The 21,113-nt window shown below is 40.5% G+C and overlaps 1 long non-coding RNA gene across 1 annotated transcript in view; it reads right to left on the reverse strand.

Moving 5' to 3' along the window:
• LOC137502693 (uncharacterized) overlaps positions 1–21,113 on the reverse strand; it is a 242,854-nt gene that overhangs the window by 164,325 nt on the left and 57,416 nt on the right. The gene's annotated exons all lie outside the window — the stretch shown is intronic.

A 21,113-nucleotide genomic window follows, 5' to 3' on the forward strand; every position in this document is an offset into this window, starting at 1 on the left:
CAAATTTTATTGTCATAAAGCAAGTAAACAAAACTTTAACAGAAATTATACAGGCTTTAAAGATTCCGACGCCTGGTGATGGGTAATTTTTTCGAGGTTACATTGGATGAGTATTCCATCGCTGTTACGCGTAACTTCACATTGGCATCCTAATCATGCATGTCTAAGCATCTAGGGGATTAGTAACAAGCAAATTGGCCGAGTTGGCCTTGCGGTTGGGATGGTGGTGGTGATTATTGTTTTAAGAGGGAGTACAACTAGGCAACCATCCTCTATATAACACTAATCAGAAGGAAAAATGGAAGGGATCCGACACTTCGAAAAATGAAGATATCGGCCAAAGTAAGACAAGGGCCACGAAGGGCGTGAAAATGAAAGACTCCCTAGCCCTCGCAAACCTAATAGCGTCGGGTTCGGAAAAGAACAAGAGTTGACCAAGGTAGGTCGGATAGGATAGATGAAAGTGAGGAGCCTGGCACAAGTAAGTGGAAGCAATGCCAGGACTCAGCTAAGGGCCCCGTGGTCGCCAACCCACGCTCCAAAGTTCAGAGCCCCTGGGGCCCATTTAGTCGCCTCTTACGACAGGCAGGGGATACCGTGGGTGTTATTCTACCGCCCCCACCCACAGGGGGTTTGCGGTTGGGAGCGCGCAGCTGTACCTTAATTAAGGCCACGGCTGCTTCCTTCCCACTCCTAGCCCATCGTCGCCATAAGACCTATCTGTGTCGGTGCGCCGTGAAGCAAGTAGCAAAATAAGTAACTACTAAGATTCCAATGTAATTTAGTGCGTCTATAATTTATTTTAACCCCAAAAATACCTTAAATCGACGAAAAAGTCTTAATCCTAACACTCGTAGATTCCAACTACTAAAATTAACAGCACATCTGGTCCGTATCCGTGGCTAAATGGTTAGCGTGCTGGCCTTTGGTCGCAAGGGTCCCGGGTCATTTCATCCCCATCACGACGCGCAGGTCGCCTACGGGCATCAAATCAAAAGACCTGCACCTGGCGAGCCGAAGTCCTCGGACACATCCGGGCACTCAATGCCATACGCCATTTCATTTCAACACCATATCTGAAAACCACACATTTTTAAACAAAAATGAATTGCTGAAACATGAACTCAAAAACGTACACTTCATGTCAAGAATAAACAGGCATAAGAACAGCTGATATCTGTCACAATCACCTCAAAACAAATAAAAGGCTCTCGACATGAAGGACCAAAACGTGAACTTAGGTTATCGAGACATTAACAAAAAGTGTGATCACGTTAGGAACCAAATATCGCACTTACTGTTCCACAAGTATTCTAAAATTGCAATCGATAACATCCACTGTTGTGATCATAATTCAAATAACAAATCCAAAATAGTACAATTTTTTTCTCTGCTGTGGAAATAACAGTTTAGTGGCCTTTGAAGTGTGGTTACGAAGGAGAGTGCTCTGAATACCCTGGACAAACTTCGTAACCAATAAAGAGGTGTTAACGAGAGTTAGAGCTGGCAAACATTAGCAAAGCCAGAAAAGCGGCTTATTTAGACCATGTACATACAGTGGCTCAAAAAAGTATTGGTCTGCCCATAGCCGTGGTATGAACAGAAGAGTATAGTACAAATAATGGAACATATAATGGAATTACACATATGTAGATATGTAGGAGAGTCAAGTACATCAATAGGTTGAATTTGGATCCAAGGAGATTCATGCTGTTTGCAAACGGACGAGTAATACAACGGCGTGCGTCATTACACGTCAAAGAAGTATTGGTCTGGTAAACAATATCATCCTGACATCGTGCTGTCTGCCGCAACTCGGGCTCATTATGTCTGTGCTGACACGTTGGAAGGTAATATTCAGCACTGTTTCCGCGTTCATCTAGCAATGGGAAGGAAAATGAAAGAAACAACCGTGGAAGAAAGGAGGATTGCAGTGCGACTATTTCAAAAATGTAAATCTTTTAAGGACATAAGTGAAATTAATGGAAGAACTGTTACAACTGCTACAAATATTGTGTACAGGAACAAAATAACAAAGACAATAGCAAATAGGCCAAGAAGTGTCCACCGCTCGAAGTTATCAGTACAAGACAAACGGTAAATTGTGCGTGAAGTGGCCCAAAATCCTCAACTAAGTGCGCCGAAGATAGCAGCTGCGTTGCAACAAGATGTAGAAGTGCAAGCTTCATCTGAAACCATCCGAAATGTCCTACGCGAAAGAGGATATGTGGGCAGAACAGCCCGTAGAAAGCCGTACAGCAGTAAGGCTAACAGGAATAAGATGTTTGCATACGCTAAAGTGCACAAAAATTACAGCTATGAGGATTGGAAGACAGCCGTTTTTACCGATGAGAGTAAATTTACCCTCTTCAGCTCAGACAGATGAGTGACTGTGTGGAGGAAAATGAATTCTGAACTTGAAGAGAAGAATCTGACAGCTACTCTGAAACGTGGAGATGGTTCTCTTGATGGTGTCTGGTTGCATGAGTGTGAATGCTGTAGTTGAATTAGCTTTTATTGAAAGGACTATGGATCACAAAGCATACATGAACATCCTGAAGACACATCCTCCATCAAGTGTACACAAAATGGGACTCTCAGCAAAGTATACGTTCACGCAAGATAACGGCCCAAAACGCACAGCCCTAAACACGAAGCTATGGCTGTTATATAACACACCTCGCTGGATAGAAACTCCACCACACTCTCCCGACATCAACCCCGTCGAGAATCTGTGGCACTATTTGGAGCAAAACATGAGAAAGCATGCAATATCACACAAAGCTGACCAGAAAGAAGTCTTACTCACCAAATGGAATAACATACTAAAGGAAACTACGGAAACCTTGGTACGATCGATGCCAAATAGGTTAGGTGGTATTATAAAGAGGAAAGGAGGACCTACCAAGTTCACGAAGGATCAAGAAACTGCGTTATGTTAATTCAGACCAATACTTTTCTGGTGGCAAGTGAAAAAGATTGAAGTTATGGTTTTTTTAGTAATATGGACATGGAATAATTATGTTTTTACAATGCACATGTTTCACAAGATGATAAATAATCAAGGATTCCAGTATATGTCAATTTTTATCATCAATCCATTCGATTCCTCGTCCTCACATGTGGCATATCTCGACAGACCAATACTTTTTTGAGCCACTGTAGGTAGGTAGAAACTACAAGCTTGTACACCTGATATTCCAAGCCAAGTGCGGAGCTGGTAGACCATAACATGGCTCCAAGACATCAGCACCGAACAACTCTCCAGATTAGCTAAAGAAAGGGGCACTTTTTCCAGGGCGATCGCCAAGGTCTGGGGAACCGGATATGGCACTTGAAGAAGTGGAAATAAAACACATGACTACAATGTCACACACATATATCAGAACAAGTCCAGTCCACTGCAGTAATAATTCTTTTATGATGACAATAGGGCATACACAGATATTAATAATGGACGCAGATAATAACAACACAGGCCTATACTTTACGACATAAGACACACCTTGACACAGTACCTGACACGTTGGAAAATACCTCGACGGAACAACTCAATAAAGGAGACACTTCGCGTTCCTTTATAAACTCGTGACCAAATACAAATATAATCACTGGCTTATTCAACTTTAGGTCCTAATACGGCGCCGGGACTACATCCATAAAATGGGACATTAGTGACCTGCTAATTCCTAAATCAAGTACCAAGGCTTGTCGACAACTCATACAGTTCGTAAAACAATATACAATCTGATGATTCATATATTCAACACAATGGCACGAAGATCTACACGACCTATATGATAATTTTACCCACGTATTTAAGATACTACCTATCCGACATTATTCCTACCGAAATGACTTGAACAACGCAATATGATCTCAAGAGAATTTCGATTTACCACAACAATCATTAGTAAAATTACACACATGGAAACGATCATAGCTTGCGCTTGACATTATCTGAAGAGAAACTTCAATTTACCATAACAGAAACTCATATGGACACGATCCTTGCACAGGCTTGTAAAACACGAGTTTAGATCAAAATTCATTGAACAATTTCACAATAAATAAAGTAAATACCTTTTGAAGTTAATATTAATGGTGTTACAAGAGAAGCAAAAAATAGAAGAGGAGAACGTCAAGGCTGCCCACTGTTACCATATCTTTTTAACCTGTTCATAGAAAAATGCAGTTAGAGGAATGAAAGAGCACACTAAAGGGGTGAATTTTAACGGTATTCGGGTGCACAGTATCCGCTTTGCGGGTGATATTGCTATCTTAGCTACTTCTAAAAGACATATGAGTAAGATGCTCACAACATTCAACAAATCCTTATAAAAATTTTAACTAAAAATAAATATAAAGAAGACAAAATTCATGATAGTAGACAAAAAGAAGCCTACAGGTAGAAAAAACATAACATTAAAGAACACACCGATAGAACAAGTCACAGAATTCTCCTCTTTGGGTAGTGCAATCACCTCTGATAAGAGGTCCCTTTTGGAAATTAAGAAAAGAATAGTTGTTCCAAAACAAGCTTTCCAAAATAAGAAAAACTTTCTGCTAAACAACCTTCTCAGTTTGGATACCAGAAAATAATTTCTCAAACCCTTTTTTTGGAGTGTGCTTCTATATGGATGGGAAACCTGAACATAAGGGAAACACGAAGGAACAAGACTTGAGGCTGCAGAAATGTGGTTTAGAAGAAGAATTAAAAAACAAGTTGCTTTGTTGACCTTGTTTTAAAGAACGTAAAAGACGGTCGATTTTTAAAATGCTATGGAAATGGAAATGGCGTACGGCTTTTAATGCTGGGAGTGTCCGAGGACTCGTTCGGCTCGCCAGGTGCAGATCTTTTGATTTGACTCGCGTAGGTGACCTGCACGTCGTGATGAAGATGAAATGATGATGAAGATCATTCCCTGCCTGGAATCGAACCCGGGACCACTCTGACCAAAGGCCAGCACGCTAACCATTTAGCCATGGAGCCAAACATTCAATACGGTAAAAAAGAGGAAAAACAAAGCTCCTTTTACACGTACTGAGGCATGACTCTCTACTCCAAACCATCATTGGGGAAAGAGACTTAGGGGACGAGGCAAGGATGCCATACATGAGGAACTCCGTCGGTGAACTGGCATGTGGTTCATATACAACATGAAGAGGATAGCAGGAGATCGTCAGATGTGGCTACAGCGACAAGGGATTGTATTTAGTAGATGATGACCTTTTGATGATCGTGAATACGACAGCCCTATGTCCAAATAATACCTAGATAGTGAATTCATACAGAGTAGAGACTGGACATGAAGATTAGCAACAGGGCAACACATTCCACCAGAATGTAAGAAGATAATGTGCAAAGTGTATTATGCACCCGTACTGACTTATGCGGCTGAGACCTGGACGATGACAAGTAGGTTTGTGAGTAGAATACAAGCTATTCAAATGAAATCACCTTTTTATTATTATTATTATTATTATTATTATTATTATTATTATTATGCAAGTTGCTTTGCGTCGCACCGACACAGACAGGTCTTATGGTGACGATGGGATAGGAAAGAGGTAGGAGTGTGAAGAAAGCGGCCGTGGCCTTAATTAAGGTACAGCCCCAGCATTTGCCTCATGTAAAAATGGGATACCGAGCTCGATAGCTGCAGTCGCTTAAGTGCGCCCAGTATCCAGTATTCGGGAGATAGTAGGTTCGAATCCCACTGTCGGCAGCCCTGAAAATGGTTTTCCGTGGTTTCCCATTTTCACACCAGGCAAATGCTGGGGCTGTACCTTAATTAAGGCCACGGCCGCTTCCTTCCCACTCCTAGCCCTTTCATGTCCCATCGTCGCCATAAGACCTATCTGTGACGGTGCGACGTAAAGCAACTAGCAAGAAAACCAAAAATGGGATACCATGCAAAACCATTTTCAGGGCTGCCGACAGTGGGGTTCGAATCCACTAACTCCCGAATAAATGAAATATCTAAGAAATATGAAATAAAAGACAGAGTGAGAAACGAAGATGTTAGAAGGGCGGTTGGAATGGAAAACATATGTATCATGATGATGATGGGGCTGATGATGATTATGAAGAAGAAGTAGAAGAAGATTGATGGTTATGATGATTACCTTGACATCCCTAATACGGAAATCCTTTTCCGCGTCACTACAGTCCGGACGGGCCTTGGCGTTCCAAGCGACTGCTGCCCAACTGGAAGACCTGCAGATTAATATGTGACACGTGGTCATTGCAACGAATCCTCTCGGATTATGGAAATCTTACACTCATTAAATTTCCACTGATGGATTTATAAATATGAAGACATGTTCAAATTTATAACATAATACAATTTAATACCATGTGATATCGAACTGAGATCCCGTCAGTTAGATACTCATGTGTTTTTTGTTTTTTGTTTGTTTTTTTAGAATTTGCTTTACGTAGGACCGACACAGACACAGACTGGTCTTATGAAAGTTGAAGGGCTAAAGGGCCCGGGAACGTTTCAAATTTTGAGTCCTCGAGAGCTCTATCAAACTAAAACATCAAAAATCACTTCCGGCCTAAATGGAGTTCCGGAATAACAGCCTAAATTCGCTTGTTTTTACTCCTTTGCTTTTTGATTCAAATCCTAGCGAACTTATTTATATAATTCTTTCTGTAATGTGTTACTAGGTTCAATACCCTCAGGCGCTTTTGGATTTTTTGAAATGTCCACACCGAATGTAAGTTATAAGGGCTTAAGTGAAACTCTGCATTGACTCACATTAGCGCTCGTAGTGGTGCTTAAGTGAAACAATGCATTGACTCACATTAGCGCTCGTAGTGGTGCTTAAGTGAAAGAATACATTGACTCACATTAGCGCTCGTAGTGGTGCTTAAGTGAAAGAATACATTGACTCACATTGGCGCTCGTAGTGGTGCTTAAGTGAAACTCTGCATTGACTCACATTAGCGCTCGTAGTGGTGCTTAAGTGAAATAATGCATTGAATCACATTAGCGTTCGTAGTGGTAGAAAACAGCAAACTGTTAATCTAATCGACCGAATAACGGTGATTAAGGAAATGATTGTAATTTTTACGAATAAATAAATAATATATTCTCATAATTTATTACATTTTATTTGCCAAAAATTCGTAGCTCATAACCCTAGGATGTATCACCACTGAGTTGTTTGCCTGAAGGGCTAGAATGTGGGTTTTTTAAGTTCCTTTAGGTCCCACCGACGCAGATAGGTCTTATGGGGATGATGGGACAGGTAAGGACTGGGAGTGTAAAGGACGCGGCCGTAGGCTTAATTAAGGTACAGCTTCAGCATTTGTCTGGAGTGAAAATGGGAAACTGCGGAAAACCATCATCACGGCTGTCGACAGCGGGGTTCGAATCCACTATCCCCTGAATGCAAGCTCACAGCTGCGCCGCCCGGTACTACAACTCTACTGGTTAAATATTCCTAACATATTTTATATCTAGGCTACACATGAATTGTTCTCAATGTTCCATATCATGTAATTATGGCTAAAACGTACGGTTAGAGGAAGATAGCATTATTATACGAAAGGGGGTTTTGTAAGTTCTCCAATTTTCATCTGATATTCATCATATTTTGTGAGTTAATTTCTTTCTTTATTAATCTGTTTACCCTCCAGTGTAAGTGTTTCCCTCGAACTCAGCGAGGGATCACACCTCTAACGCCTCAAGGGCAGTATCCTGGAGCGTGAAATATTGGGTCGGAGATACAACTGGGAAGGAGGACCAGTACCTCGCTCGGGCTTCCTCACCTGTTATACTGAACAGGGAAGATCGGAACGGATAGAAAAGGAAGAGGGAAGGAAGCAGCCGTGACCTTATGTTAGGTACCATCCCGGCATTTGCCTGAAGGAGAAGTGGGAGACCACAGAAAACGACTTCAAGGGTGGCTGAGATGGGAATCGAACCCACCTCTACTCAGTTGACCTCTCGATGCTGAGTGGACCCCGTTCCAGCCCTCATAACACTTTTCAAACTTCGTGGAAGAGCCGGGAATCCAACCCCGACCTCCGGGGGGGGGGGGGTATTGGCAGCCAATCACACTAACCACTACATCACAGAGGTAACTGAGGATTTATTTACGTTTCTAAAATTAATATTATTTTATAATTTGAAACGTTTTGGCATCACACTTTAAGATTTATTTAAAAGATTTTTTTAAATAATTTCAATCATCCATTGCGTATCATTCTTTTGAGTTTTTACTTTCAAACACTTTGTGGTAGTTCTTTGGGGCATGTGAAAATTTACATTAGATGTTCTCAAATTTTAATATTTAACTCAAGATCTCTGTCAGATATCATTATATTTCTAAATACATACCAAAATGTATGGATCTCGCATGGAATGCAATGCAATGTTTGAAGGAAATCAGACAAAAACTGTTACCGTAACAACATTTAGAATGCTGAAAAATTTAGTTTTGAGAGAAAAGCTAATTTTGTGTAAAATTACGGTAGGAGGGTTAGAACTTGCCAGCATCATACAGTTTTTAAGATTCTACTCCACATACTAAGCTCTTGCAGTAAAAATACGTACACATAGCAGTGATGATCGATGTTTTGGTGTTGGAAGATAAGAATAGTCTTCATGAAATGTTGTTTACATATTCCATAGTGCTGAGGCACATCCATTACAAATGTTAAGGCATTAGCTCCACTTAAGAATTATTGGTAAATCTAACACGCTGAACCACCGGGCGAGTTGGCCGTGCGCGTAGAGGCGCGCGGCTGTGAGCTTGCATCCGGGAGATAGTAGGTTCGAATCCCACTATCGGCAGCCCTGAAAATGGTTTTCCGTGGTTTCCCATTTTCACACCAGGCAAATGCTGGGGCTGTACCTTAATTAAGGCCACGGCCGCATCCTTCCAACTCCTAGGCCTTTCCTATCCCATCGTCGCCATAAGACCTATCTGTGTCGGTGCGACGTAAAGCCCCTAGCAAAAAAAAAAAAAAAAACACGCTGAACCCAAGTTGAACTTTGAAGATTGGAATATTCCTCAGCAAACGTTAAAAATAATTAATAATCCACGGCATAATTTGTCGCCTTTGAGTGTGAACGGGTTAAATTGTCTATTTCTTATTCTCCTCTCCGATCGTAACTACGGAAATCACCGGAAATTCAAAAGCGGGAATATGAAATACAGAGCAATTTCGAAGGAGTTCATCGAGGAAGAGGGCATGGCCTTTTCGAAGTGGCTGTTTGGTTTGAGTAACGTAGCTATCAGCTTGCTTTCGCGAGCTAGTGGGTTCAAACCACACTTTCGGCAGCCCTAAAGACGGCTTTTCTTGGTTTTCCAATTTCAGACCTGGAAAATGCTGGGATTGTTCAATTGAATCGGTCGTTTGGAAAAGAGCAAATCTCTACCAAATAAATTTTACAGGAGAGACAAAGAAATGAATAAATAGGGAATGAGTGAAACTATCAAAGCTGTGCTAAACTTAATTGTACACAGAAATCTGGAAAAGTATGTTTTTTCCTTTCTAGCTATGTTTCTTATAAAATAAGTATAAGGCGTGATCAAAAAAGTTTCCATTTGAGGTCGTTGGTGGTGGTGGTGGTGATTATTGTTTTAAGAGAAAGTACAACTAAGAAACCATCCTCTATATAACACTAATCAGAGAGAAAATGTTGAGGAGGTCCGACATTTCGGAAAATGAAAGTATAAGCCAAAGGAAGACAAGGGCCACGAAGGGCGTGAAAATGAAAGACTCCCTAGGCCTCCATACGTAATACCGTAAACAAGAGTTGACCAAGAGAGGTCGGATAGGATAGATGAAAGTGAGGAGCCTGGCACACGTAAGTGGTAGCAATGCCAGGACTCAGCTAAGGGCCCCGTGGTCGCTAACCCAGGCTCCAAAGTTCAGAGCCCCTGGGGCTTTTGAAGTCGTTGCTGCAGCGGACTTGCAACGTAGTGCGAATCCGATGCGGACGTGTAGAACGGGGATTATTGTGACCGTCGTGTCGTGACGATTCGCGTGGGTGCGTTAAATGCGTCCAAACAGGACCAACTTGCTCTTATTCAATTCTTGGCTCCCGAAGGTGGACATCCATCGGAGAACGAAAACTGTGTATGGGCCAGCATGTTTGTCGAAAACCACCGTTGTGGAATAGTACTCCAAGTTGGGTGTTGGTCGCGTTTCGACACAAGACGTCGGTCGATCTGGGAGGCCAGCTTCATCCATTACCGGTAACAACAAGCGAGCGGTTGATGAGGCGATTAGGGCGGACCGGTGCATAACCATGCGATTATCACTCCTGCGGTCCCCTCAGAAAGGCCTTGAATGGTGGACGGTTCCTGTCAGTCGAGAATGTGCAGCAGGCGGTTACGGACTTCTTCACGGAGCAGGACACAGCGATCTTCAACCTGGTACGTCGGTTGGATGAGTGCTTCGATGTTCACGGCGAGTTTGCCCGATTGGCATCCGGATTCAGGACTGTACGGCCGTCGAACTGAGACTTTTTGATCGGCCCGTATAGTTGATCACACTGATTATTTTGCGTTGAACTACACGTTTACATTTCAACAACAGGAATATGAGGAAACATGCATTTGGAAAAAAGTGCACATGTGCCCTTTTTCAAATGACCGATTTAATTAGGGCCACTGTCGCTTCCTTCAATCAATCAATACTGATCTCCGTTTAGGGCAGTCGTCCAGGTGGCAGATTCCCTATCTCTTGTTTTCCTAGTCTTTTCCTAAATGATTTCAAAGAAATTGGAAATTTATTGAATATCTCCCTTGGTAAGTTATTCCAATCCCTAATTCCCCTTCCTATAAATGAATATTTGCCCCAGTTTGTCCTCTTGAATTCCAACTTTATGTTCATATTGTGATCTTTCCTACTTTTATAAACGCCATTCAAACTTATTCGTCTACTAATGTCATTCCACGCCATCTCTCCGCTGACAGCTCGGAACATACCATTTAGTCGAGCAGCTCTTCTTCTTTCTCTCAATTCTTCCCAGCCCAAACATTGCAACATTTTTGTAACGCTACTCTTTTGTCGGAAATCACCCAGAAGAAATCGAGCTGTTTTTCTTTGGATTTGTTCCAGTTCCTGAATCAGGTAATCCTGGTGAGGGTCCCATACACTGGAACCATACTCTAGTTGGGGTCTTACAAGAGACTTATATGCCCTCTCCTTTACATCCTTACTACAACCCCTAAACCCCCTCATAACCATGTGCAGAGATCTGTACCCATTATTTACAATCCCATTTATGTGATTACCCCAATAAAGATATTTCCTTATATTTACCCCTAGATACTTACAATGATCCCCAAAAGGAACTTTCACTCCATCAACGCAGTAATTAAAACTGAGAGGACTTTTCCTATTTGTGAAACTCACAACCTGATTTTTAACCCCGTTTATCAACATACCATTGCCTGCTGTCCATCTCACAACATTTTCGAGGTCACGTTGCAGTTGCTCACAGTCTTGTAACTTATTTATTACACTATAGAGAATAACATCATCCGCAAAAAGCCTTACCTCCGATTCCACTCCTTTACTCATATCATTTATATATATAAGAACCCATAAAGGTCCGATAATAGTGCCTTGAAGAATTCCCTCTTAATTATTACAGGGTCAGATAAAGCTTCACCTACTCTAATTCTCTGAGATATATTTTCGAGCAATATAGCCACCCATTCAGTCACACTTTTGTCTAGTCCAATTGTACTCATTTTTGCCAGTAGTCTCCCATGATCCAGCCTATCAAATGCTTTAGACAGGTCAATCGCGATACAGTCCATTTGACCTCCTGAATCCAAGATATCTGCTATATCATGCTGGAATCCTACAAGTTGAGCTTCAGTGGAATAACCTTTCCTAAAACCGAACTACCTTCTATCAAACCAGTTATTAATTTCACAAACATGTCTAATATAATCAGAAAGAATGCCTTCCCAAAGCTTACATACAATGCATGTCAAACTTACTGGCCTGTAATTTTCAGCTTTATATCTATCGCCCTTACCTTTATAGACAGCCCTTTCCTATCCCATTGTCATTATAAAACCTGTCTGTGTCGGTGGGACATAAAACAGATTGTTTAAAAAATCTCAAGTTAAATGATATATTGCTTGCGTGAGATTAGAATGGAGTCCAACAAAATGAGTTCCCCATCTCTACAACTGAAAAGCTATACCTTACCGAGTTTATGAACGAGATGTTCATTGACAAGAGGTCAACCTAGGTCTGCGCGTGCACGATAGTGTTTGACAGCAGCCGAAGGCTTCAGGAGTGAGCTGTGAAATTACTGAACTCAACACCCGGACAATGAATAATGTAACGAGGCGTGTAACAGAGAGTTTCTTTCTGAAACTCAGAAGAACTTGAATTGCTATTTGAAATGCTGTTGATATTCTGCACGTAACCTCTCAAACCTTCCTCTCCCCCCCGACGACCACAGAGGCAGTCAGAGAAACTCTGACTTACCTAAAAGGTGTTAATTTAGAGAAATGTCGACCTCTCACCTGTGACCGGGTCACGAAGGAAGTACTGTATCTTGTTACGTGGTGCAGAACGCGTCATTGTTTCTGAGGGCTAAATTACCGCCTCACAGCTCCCTGAGGTGGTTCAGGACACTCACTTTCGTAATAAAATAGTGCCTCGTACGTTGGTATGTACTTTGATATTCGTGTAATGCCATGCAATGTAAACAATTTTAGTTCGAACTTCGATGGAAGTATCCCGCTTTGGGTGTGAGTTTTTTTGCCTTTCTCATATGGGGGATGGGGGCTCAGGCTAGGAATCCTGCTATTATGCCAAACCATATTATACAACACCTTTATACAACTTATACAGTAATGTGAATAGTATACATATACAGTAATCGTTAGTTAAACATCATATTTCTAAATATTACTAAAATAATTTACGTAACCTCCATAATTAATTGATAATTTAGAACTAAATATTATTTTCGTTACTACTACTTTCTACGGCTTTGAGTGCAAAATTGAACATTACCTTTTAAATTGCCTCGGATTGCCTATGCCCCTAATTTCAGTTGAGATTGAGTTCCAAGAATTTATGTTAGCCGGTAGTAATGAAGTTTATATGAGCTATGTATTATGGTGAATGGGAATGGAGAAGAGGGATCGTGTCGATGATGGTAGAATACTTCCATGGTACCTCTTGTCCGTCGTAAAAGGCGACGAAAAAGGGACCCAGGAGTTCTTTACTTGGGAGCCCTAAGTTGACTCCGGGCTTTGCTTCCATTTACTTGTGCCAGGCTCCTCACTTTTATCAGCTGAGGTATATTATTATTATTGAAATGAAATGTCGTATGGCTTTTAGTGCCGGGATATCCCAGGACGGGTTCGGCTCGCCAGGTGAAGGTCTTTCTAATTGACACCTGTAGGCGACCTGCGCGTCGTGATGAGGATGAAATGATGATGCAGACAACACATACACCCAGCCCCCGTGCCATTGGAATTAACCAATTAAGGTTAAAATCCCGACCCGGCCGGGAATCGAACCCGGGACCCTCTGAACCGAAGGCAAGTACGCTGATCGTTCAGCCAACGAGTCGGGCATTATTATTATTATTATTATTATTATTATTATTATTATTATTATTATTATTATTATTATTATTAGCTTATAATGCATATAAGATAGTAAAAATAAAAGAATATGTACAATATATACAATTTACAGCATTAGGACCAAAGGAAAGTAACTTTAAATATGGATTGGCTGCATGAAGATCTTCCAAGGACCCAGATACATATGTAGAGGGCACTTCTGTACGATATGCTTGATGGTTTGCACTACATATCCACAGTCACAACGAGATGAGTCTGTTCAGCCCCACTGATGTAAGGTTGCACTGGTTCGGTCAGTGCCACATCGAATCCTGTTTAGTCGTGACCGGATAGCCCGAAGGAGGTGAATCCCAGTTATTTTTGTAGTGGGGTCATGGATTTCAATAGAAAACGAGGTGGAGATTTAGACCACTCATCCCTCCATTTATTTTGGGGGTCAAACTGAGTTAAGTTGCATAGCATCAACGGTATACCCTGCCCATCGTAAAAGGCGACTAAAAGGGTGACCACGGTTCCTCTAGCTGAGTCTGGCATTCTCTCAACTTACTTTTGCAAGGCTCCTGACTTTCATCTGTCCTACCCGACCTCCCTTAGTCCTTGTTCTTTTCCGACTCCAACGGTAACAGAGCATTCGAGCAGTGGTCAGAGTGAAAGCCTGCAGATTACGAGATCCAGGTAAAATTCCCTGAAATGGACGGGAATCGAACATAGAGCCTCAGGGTACGAGACAGGCTCGCTAACCGCAGACCGGGGGACAGGCATAGCTACGTCCCGTGCATTTTAAATAATGTCCACATCTTGCTAGGAATGTGGTTAATCTCAGGATGCTAAAAATATGTTCAGGCTTCTCGACTAGAAGTTTTCTCGCATCAATTAATTGAGGAATGTTCCTTCATAGAGAGATCACAGCCAATACGGTCTTGAGCAATGCAGACAATTGTGTGTGATGACGAGAACCAGCACATAAATTAGTAGATGATGGTGATGAAATTGAGATTCCTTCACTGTAAAACATTTCTAATTATCTCCAGTACTCCTCTGTAAAAAATAAAGAACTGGGTACTTCTTAATGAGAAAGAGACGCTCCTTGATATATTATCCACTTAAAGCGTGCATTCACCAAGTGTGGATGACTAGAGTTGGGAATAACACATTTAATTACACAAGACAACATTTTTGTTTTCAGTTTTTTGCAACAACATAGAAATTTCTAGGTACTATAAAATTTGTATTGAACAGATTTACGCGGCACTGAGTATTATTTTCGTTGTGAGAGTGGTTCCGGGTAACACAAGAGACAATTTGTCTTTCTCACTAACTGTCACAGTTCCCTTCATTTTGCCGATGCCTGCATTCTTTGAAGTCTCGGACCACTTCCAGTTTCTTTCTGGTTAATGTCAATAGAGGATGTTTCCCCAGTTGTACTTGCTCTTAAAACAATAACCACCACCACTCTATAATATCAATTGTTAGTGAAATCACACGCTGCTTTCCTTGCATGAACCGTGGACGCCCTTGGCAAGATAACGACACAGCTGGTTAAACCAACCCTTCCAGCAATTTATGGAACTATGTTTAAATATTAGGCTTTTGAAGTTTGTTTTGTTACAGAAATATACGTTATTAGGAATTATTTCAAAGTAAAGTCATATATTTATTTCTAAATTTTCAACTGCAGGTACACTGATGTTGTTCTTTGACTCATCAGTCTATAGATTGAGCTCTGCACAGATAAGGATTTATCCGCAGATATCCGCGAAGTTGTGTCTTGCCGGATATAAAATGTGTGGCAGTGCGAATAATTTTTCCCATAATTTCTAAACAATGATGTTTACTGATTTTTCACTCAGGTATACTCTAGAGATCTCAACATATAAGTCTTACATATCATGCAGTTACTTTTGTTTTGGTGGAGCAACTTTTGACACTGGTATGGAAGAATGATGGTCTTAACCCTTTTACAGTCTCTCAAGAGATAAATGTATGAAATTCTCGTGCGCTGGCAGTTCAAATGTAACTGGTGTGATGCTTGTAAATCTGAAGTATCTCTTTTGGCCGAGGGTTCAATGGAAGATTGATTTCGAAGTGTTCTTGACCTCCTGTGTGGCAGATAAAGACAATGTAGTGAGCATTGTTTCATTACCCGTATTTCGTCGGAGAGACGTTACCGATGGAGCAAATGTTTCTATTATTGATTAGAACCATAGACTGAGTCGACCAGGAGCAAATCATTACAAATGACCGCAAAATATTTTTAAAATTATCTGGGGACATTATTTGTAGGCCTAAGCATTCATGTTAACAAAATATACCTCAGAATGATGTTCTTGAGTTCTGCAACAACGTTTAATATTATCTGATAATACGACGGGGTTTTTAGGTTTAAAAGTATTTTGTTCTTTGCTCGCCTAATGTGTTAACAGGCCTATCACTTTCAATACTTTGGCTGTAATATAGTAAAATAGTTGCAATGTCCGTGGATGACCATTCGCCGATGTGGAAGCGCATGAAGGAAGTGGGGATGCGGACAATATATTTGTGTTTCCACTTCTACAACTTCAAATGTCAGTCGCGGAAAGATTGTATATCACCATTGCTTGCGACCCTTGTTCAGTCAGTTTATAATTACTCTGCTCTATAGCCCTAAATTAAGATTTTTAAACCAAAAAGGATTGTAAAGGCCGTAGATTCCAAGTGTAGTGAATGGCTTCTAAATCTCAACAATGGAGAACTAGGACAAAATTGCATTGATATTTCACAAACCAAATTCTATTGCTTTCTCTTCGTATCCAAATGAGAATTCATTTCCTTTTACGAAAGTAGCAGGGAAAATTAGCATTATCAATCAAGAGGTTCTGAACATTATGAAAGGTGACAAAATAACAATATATTAACAGCTGATTCCGCAGAATGCGACGATGTTTATGAGGCAATATATTTAGTTTCCTTAACTCTCTTGCTTCCTCAGGCATCCCACCTCACAAGATAGACATAAAAGCTAGAAGCGTTCTGATAGCCTATACTTCTTCACAATCTAAATGCTAATGCTGGTTTGTGCAATGGAACGAGTTTGACTATAGTAAAGCTAGGCTGAGATAGTGTTCATGCAAAAATACTGATGGGCTCATATTCAGACAGAACGCGTTTTATTCCAAGAATAAGTTTGGAAATTCTGACATAGGATTCTTCCTTAAACGGATACAATTTCCTCTAAATTTTCTCTATCATAGCCAACAAGGCACAGAACAAAATGTACATAGATTTGGAACGAATCTCCCCACTCCAGTGTTTACCTATGGGTAGCTGTATGTACTGTAGCTTTATCAAGTGTTCGCAGATACATAAACGTCAAAGTACAACTCCCATTTACAACTAGACTCAGTATGGGTCATGAGGAAATTTCATAATATCTGTTACGATTGTATACAATTCACGCGTATATAACATGGGAAGTGTAACTTTTATTCCTAAGATATAATAACGTGTTCATTTCAAATTTCTAATTACATTTTACATACTAATTTTGAGTGTCAAAGACAGGCTTACGTACTAGTATATAACAAATCGTACTGTTTCCTATTCCGCTTCTTTGATGATCAATCAAAGCTAAGTCAACGCAAGTAAGAAAGTCAGTAGCCTCTTCTCTTTGCTGTTTACATCCGTCATCCTCTGCTGTTGGTGAACGGAACAATAATAGCTAAGTGATTCCCACGTGTCCAGTTTCTGACTCATCGAGCGGTTGTTATTTGTACACTTCTGGATATCCACGGAAAGTATTGTATTGTTTGAGAACATATATGGACATGGAGTGTGTAAGTTACACAGGTCAAAGAATGCCATTGTATTGTACTGTCATTGATGATAAAGTTTCCCACCTGGCTTCCTAAGTATACCGAACGCTGTCTGATATGTGATTAATGTCTCTTATGCTGCCTGGAAAGCAGTGGCGAATTTCCCATACGTTCGATTGATGTGTTACATCCCTTGAATTTTCAACGAAAAATAAATATCCATTGCTCATATTTTCATGGAGGCCATTTATATACAATTCAAACGCACAGTTATCGATAGTCAGAGATGGAAGCAAATAGAGACAATACGCGAGACTCAGCAAGATATCGCGGGACAGCTATTACAGCTCTCTCTAGCGGGTAGACCTGAGAACTACTGATTCTGTCATAAGAGCACGTGTATTTGCGTGTGAAGTTTTTCGTGTTATTTATGCGTTTTCAGTGAGCTGACCTAATTAAATATTAGCGTGTCTCATTCCTTAACATCTCCTCTCAACATGAGAGGAAAGGTATATGCTATGTTTGGCTGCAGGAACTATGAAGTAGAGAAGAATGCGCGGTCTTTCTTTCGCTTCCCTCGTGACAAGAAAATATATGTAATATTGTGTTTGCATATATATTCTTCCAGTGACAAAGAGATTTTTATAGTACTTCATAATTTTCTGACCTGCTCGACCCATATTTTAACTGGCTTAAAATATAATACGCATTATTTTATTATATAGTGCAGCAGTTAACCTTCAATACCGATGTGTTGTTGTAGGTGTGATCTGTGGGTTTTGAAATGTCACAGAAGTGATTTGGATAAGGTGTACAAGAAGGAAGGGACGTTAAGCTTATATAAGAATTATAAGATCTGTTCGGATCATTTCCAGGCCAGCGACTTTAGAAATCCTCCAGTATACGGCCAAGGGTATGTTACATTTTTACTCTAATGTACATAAATATTCCTCAAAGCATCACTATCGACAACATTTTCATACTTATTTTTCTTTTATCCCTCTTCTCAATTAAAGCCGGGATTGTACAGATTTTCTTTCTCTTAGTAGGCTTCATGTTAAGAGGAAAATTGTCCAGCTTTTAAATGTTAATTCATTGCATCATGTGTGTAAGGAATGTGCCGATATTTTTATTGACAAGTGTCTTAATGTGATGATACAGTGTTTTTTAAATGAGAAAAAGGACGCATCTAACCGTAAAAGTCCAGGCAGGAATGCTAAAGGAAAAAAAGTAATGCATAAATGAAAGATCAAGCCATTTCACAGTAGCCCATTTCACATCTTGTTTATATGTCTAATTTCAGTCCTTAAATAATAACTTTTTAAATAATTCTTCATTCATATATCCAGAATTGCTTTAGAAACTTCGAAGTTAATATCTCAATAATGCTTTCTTTCTAGACGTAATGTATTTATCCATTTTCGTATATGAATTTCCATTGATATTTGAATTTAGCGCGACTTTTCAGGTCAAGTCACTAGGAGCGCCACCGTCCAATTGTCTCCCATTTTAACAAGGCTAAATCCGTTAGCGTCACGTATTGTCTCTACTGTATTTGATGGAAGTAACGAGCGTGGCTGATTAGAGACTGTTACTCATTATTGACAAACTACTCCAGAGGTGGCAGCACGATAAGTGAACCCTTGTTGGTTGTTGATCGCTTCCGTGGGGTTGGAATTCGGAACGAACAGCCACATCCATCAGGAGGGCGGTGCAAGCTGTAAGTTATCGCGCGTAGCCGGAATTTATTTGTTATTTCGTGAAATACTGGATTTCTTGCTTGTGAGCGGTTCTTTTCTTGTGCTATAAATGATGATATATGTCAAATGTGTATTGTAGTATTATAAATAATTTGGTTTCGTGGGCTTATAGTGTAAATATCAAGCAAAGAAAATGCGGGAATGATGCGATTTTGAAATGACATCACACCGATCAGAAAGTAGTTCTCCAGGCATGGATGAAGGAGCGCCAGGGCCACGCGTCTCTGCCGCGCAATCCGAATTGAATTATTCTAACCATTGTGTAATCTAACGATTATTAAGAGAAACATTTAATATGCTTTATTTTAAGGAGAAAATCAGAATTATAAATGAAGGACAACCGCGTCCAACTCTGAATATAACTACACAACTGTGTTCGTCATTTCAACAGTTATATTTATGAAACAGACCGTTGGATTGATCGATGCCAGATTTTAAATAAATTTTTCTTTTGGCCCTGTTTGTTGTTTTCTCTTGAGAAATGTGTTTGGAATGACGATCTGTTTGCGTTGATGTTTACAAATTGTTATTTTCTTCGGTTACATCCCCTAAACCAGAAGTCAGGAGTCGCCACTGTTGGAAAGCAGTGTGGAAACGGAAGATGTATCTTTGAAAACAAATTGCTGTAAGGACTTACGACCACTCATTAGGTTGAATGGTTCAGTGAGGAGGTTCCAGCCAGCCCAGACAGCGGGTTCATTCTGAGCAAAAAACGTCTAAAATTTATTTATTTACTAGCAAATGTACCCGTGCTTCGCTACGGCATTGCACATTGTGTACAGATTTCAACGTTAATTGCTGTATACGCAGTGAGTACGATTACATTAAATTGCAGGTCTCTTAGCGTTATCCGAGAAACACCACATTAGAGGACCCCATACGTCGTTTGCGATGTAAGGTGCACGTTGGGAAGTTTTGATGAAAATGACAGGCAATGTTTCCTACCGCAATTCATAATCGAGGTTGGGAGTTTCTACTATAAGGGCAGGCTCACTTGCCTACTGCCATTCATAATGGAAATATGGAGTTTTCATTATAAAGATAGGCCTCTTTTCCTAATGCTAGTCAAAATCGAGTTGATAAATTGTTACGGGTTTAACAAAGCGGTATCGAAGGAAAAATTCAGGCGCAGGGATTCTTAGATAAGAAGATGACATACAGTGTAACTACTTAAGCCTAAAGGGGCAAGGCTGATGCAAGATATGAAAGGAGAGAACGGAAGTAAAAGAGAAATACAGTAAAATTTATGGGCATATAAAACACCTTAAGGTGTGAAATAATGGCCTACACTCCGCAGTACTGTCGAAATGTAGGCAGCTTCCCTTAGTGCTATTCGAAGAACATTGTAACCCCGAACGGTATTCCGCAGAATGGCAGCTTGACGTCTCTCTCGCCTTCTACCCAACGAACAACCACTGGTTTACATTAATAATGACGAAAAATGTCATTACGTTACTTCCTTGCTGGCAAGCAGCCAAAGACGTCGCCATGGTAACCGGAAGGTTCGCTGTCGGTCACCCAGTGCAGAGTAAGAAACACGCAGAAAATAATACGGTAAATGTCTCCATCAATTTAAGTGTAAGTGAAATTAGGTACGTAACAAAAGTTGCTTAAAATGAAGAGAAATTTCACATACGGTCTTCGGATTTTACAGAAAATCAATCTTCTTCTTCGCCAACGGGTCACCTAGGACCACGCGGAATCAACATTTTTCGGCCTTCCTTTTGCCACGTAGTTCTTCCCCTTCAATGATTGTGCACGTCTCCGGTCCTCAGACCATGCCAATCGCATAGATTTCAATATTACAAGAGAAAACGGAAAAACCCTCTTCTGGTTTTCGTATAAACACCCAGTCTATTCAGCGATTTTAAATGTTATGCATATCTAAACGTGCCCCTGTATGAGTATACTCTAAATAAGAAGTTTGGTCGAGTTCTATCCAGACGTTTCGCCGTGATGGTAGAAC

This window comes from Anabrus simplex, chromosome 11 (genome assembly GCF_040414725.1).
Source record: "Anabrus simplex isolate iqAnaSimp1 chromosome 11, ASM4041472v1, whole genome shotgun sequence".
Taxonomy (NCBI): domain Eukaryota; kingdom Metazoa; phylum Arthropoda; class Insecta; order Orthoptera; family Tettigoniidae; genus Anabrus; species Anabrus simplex.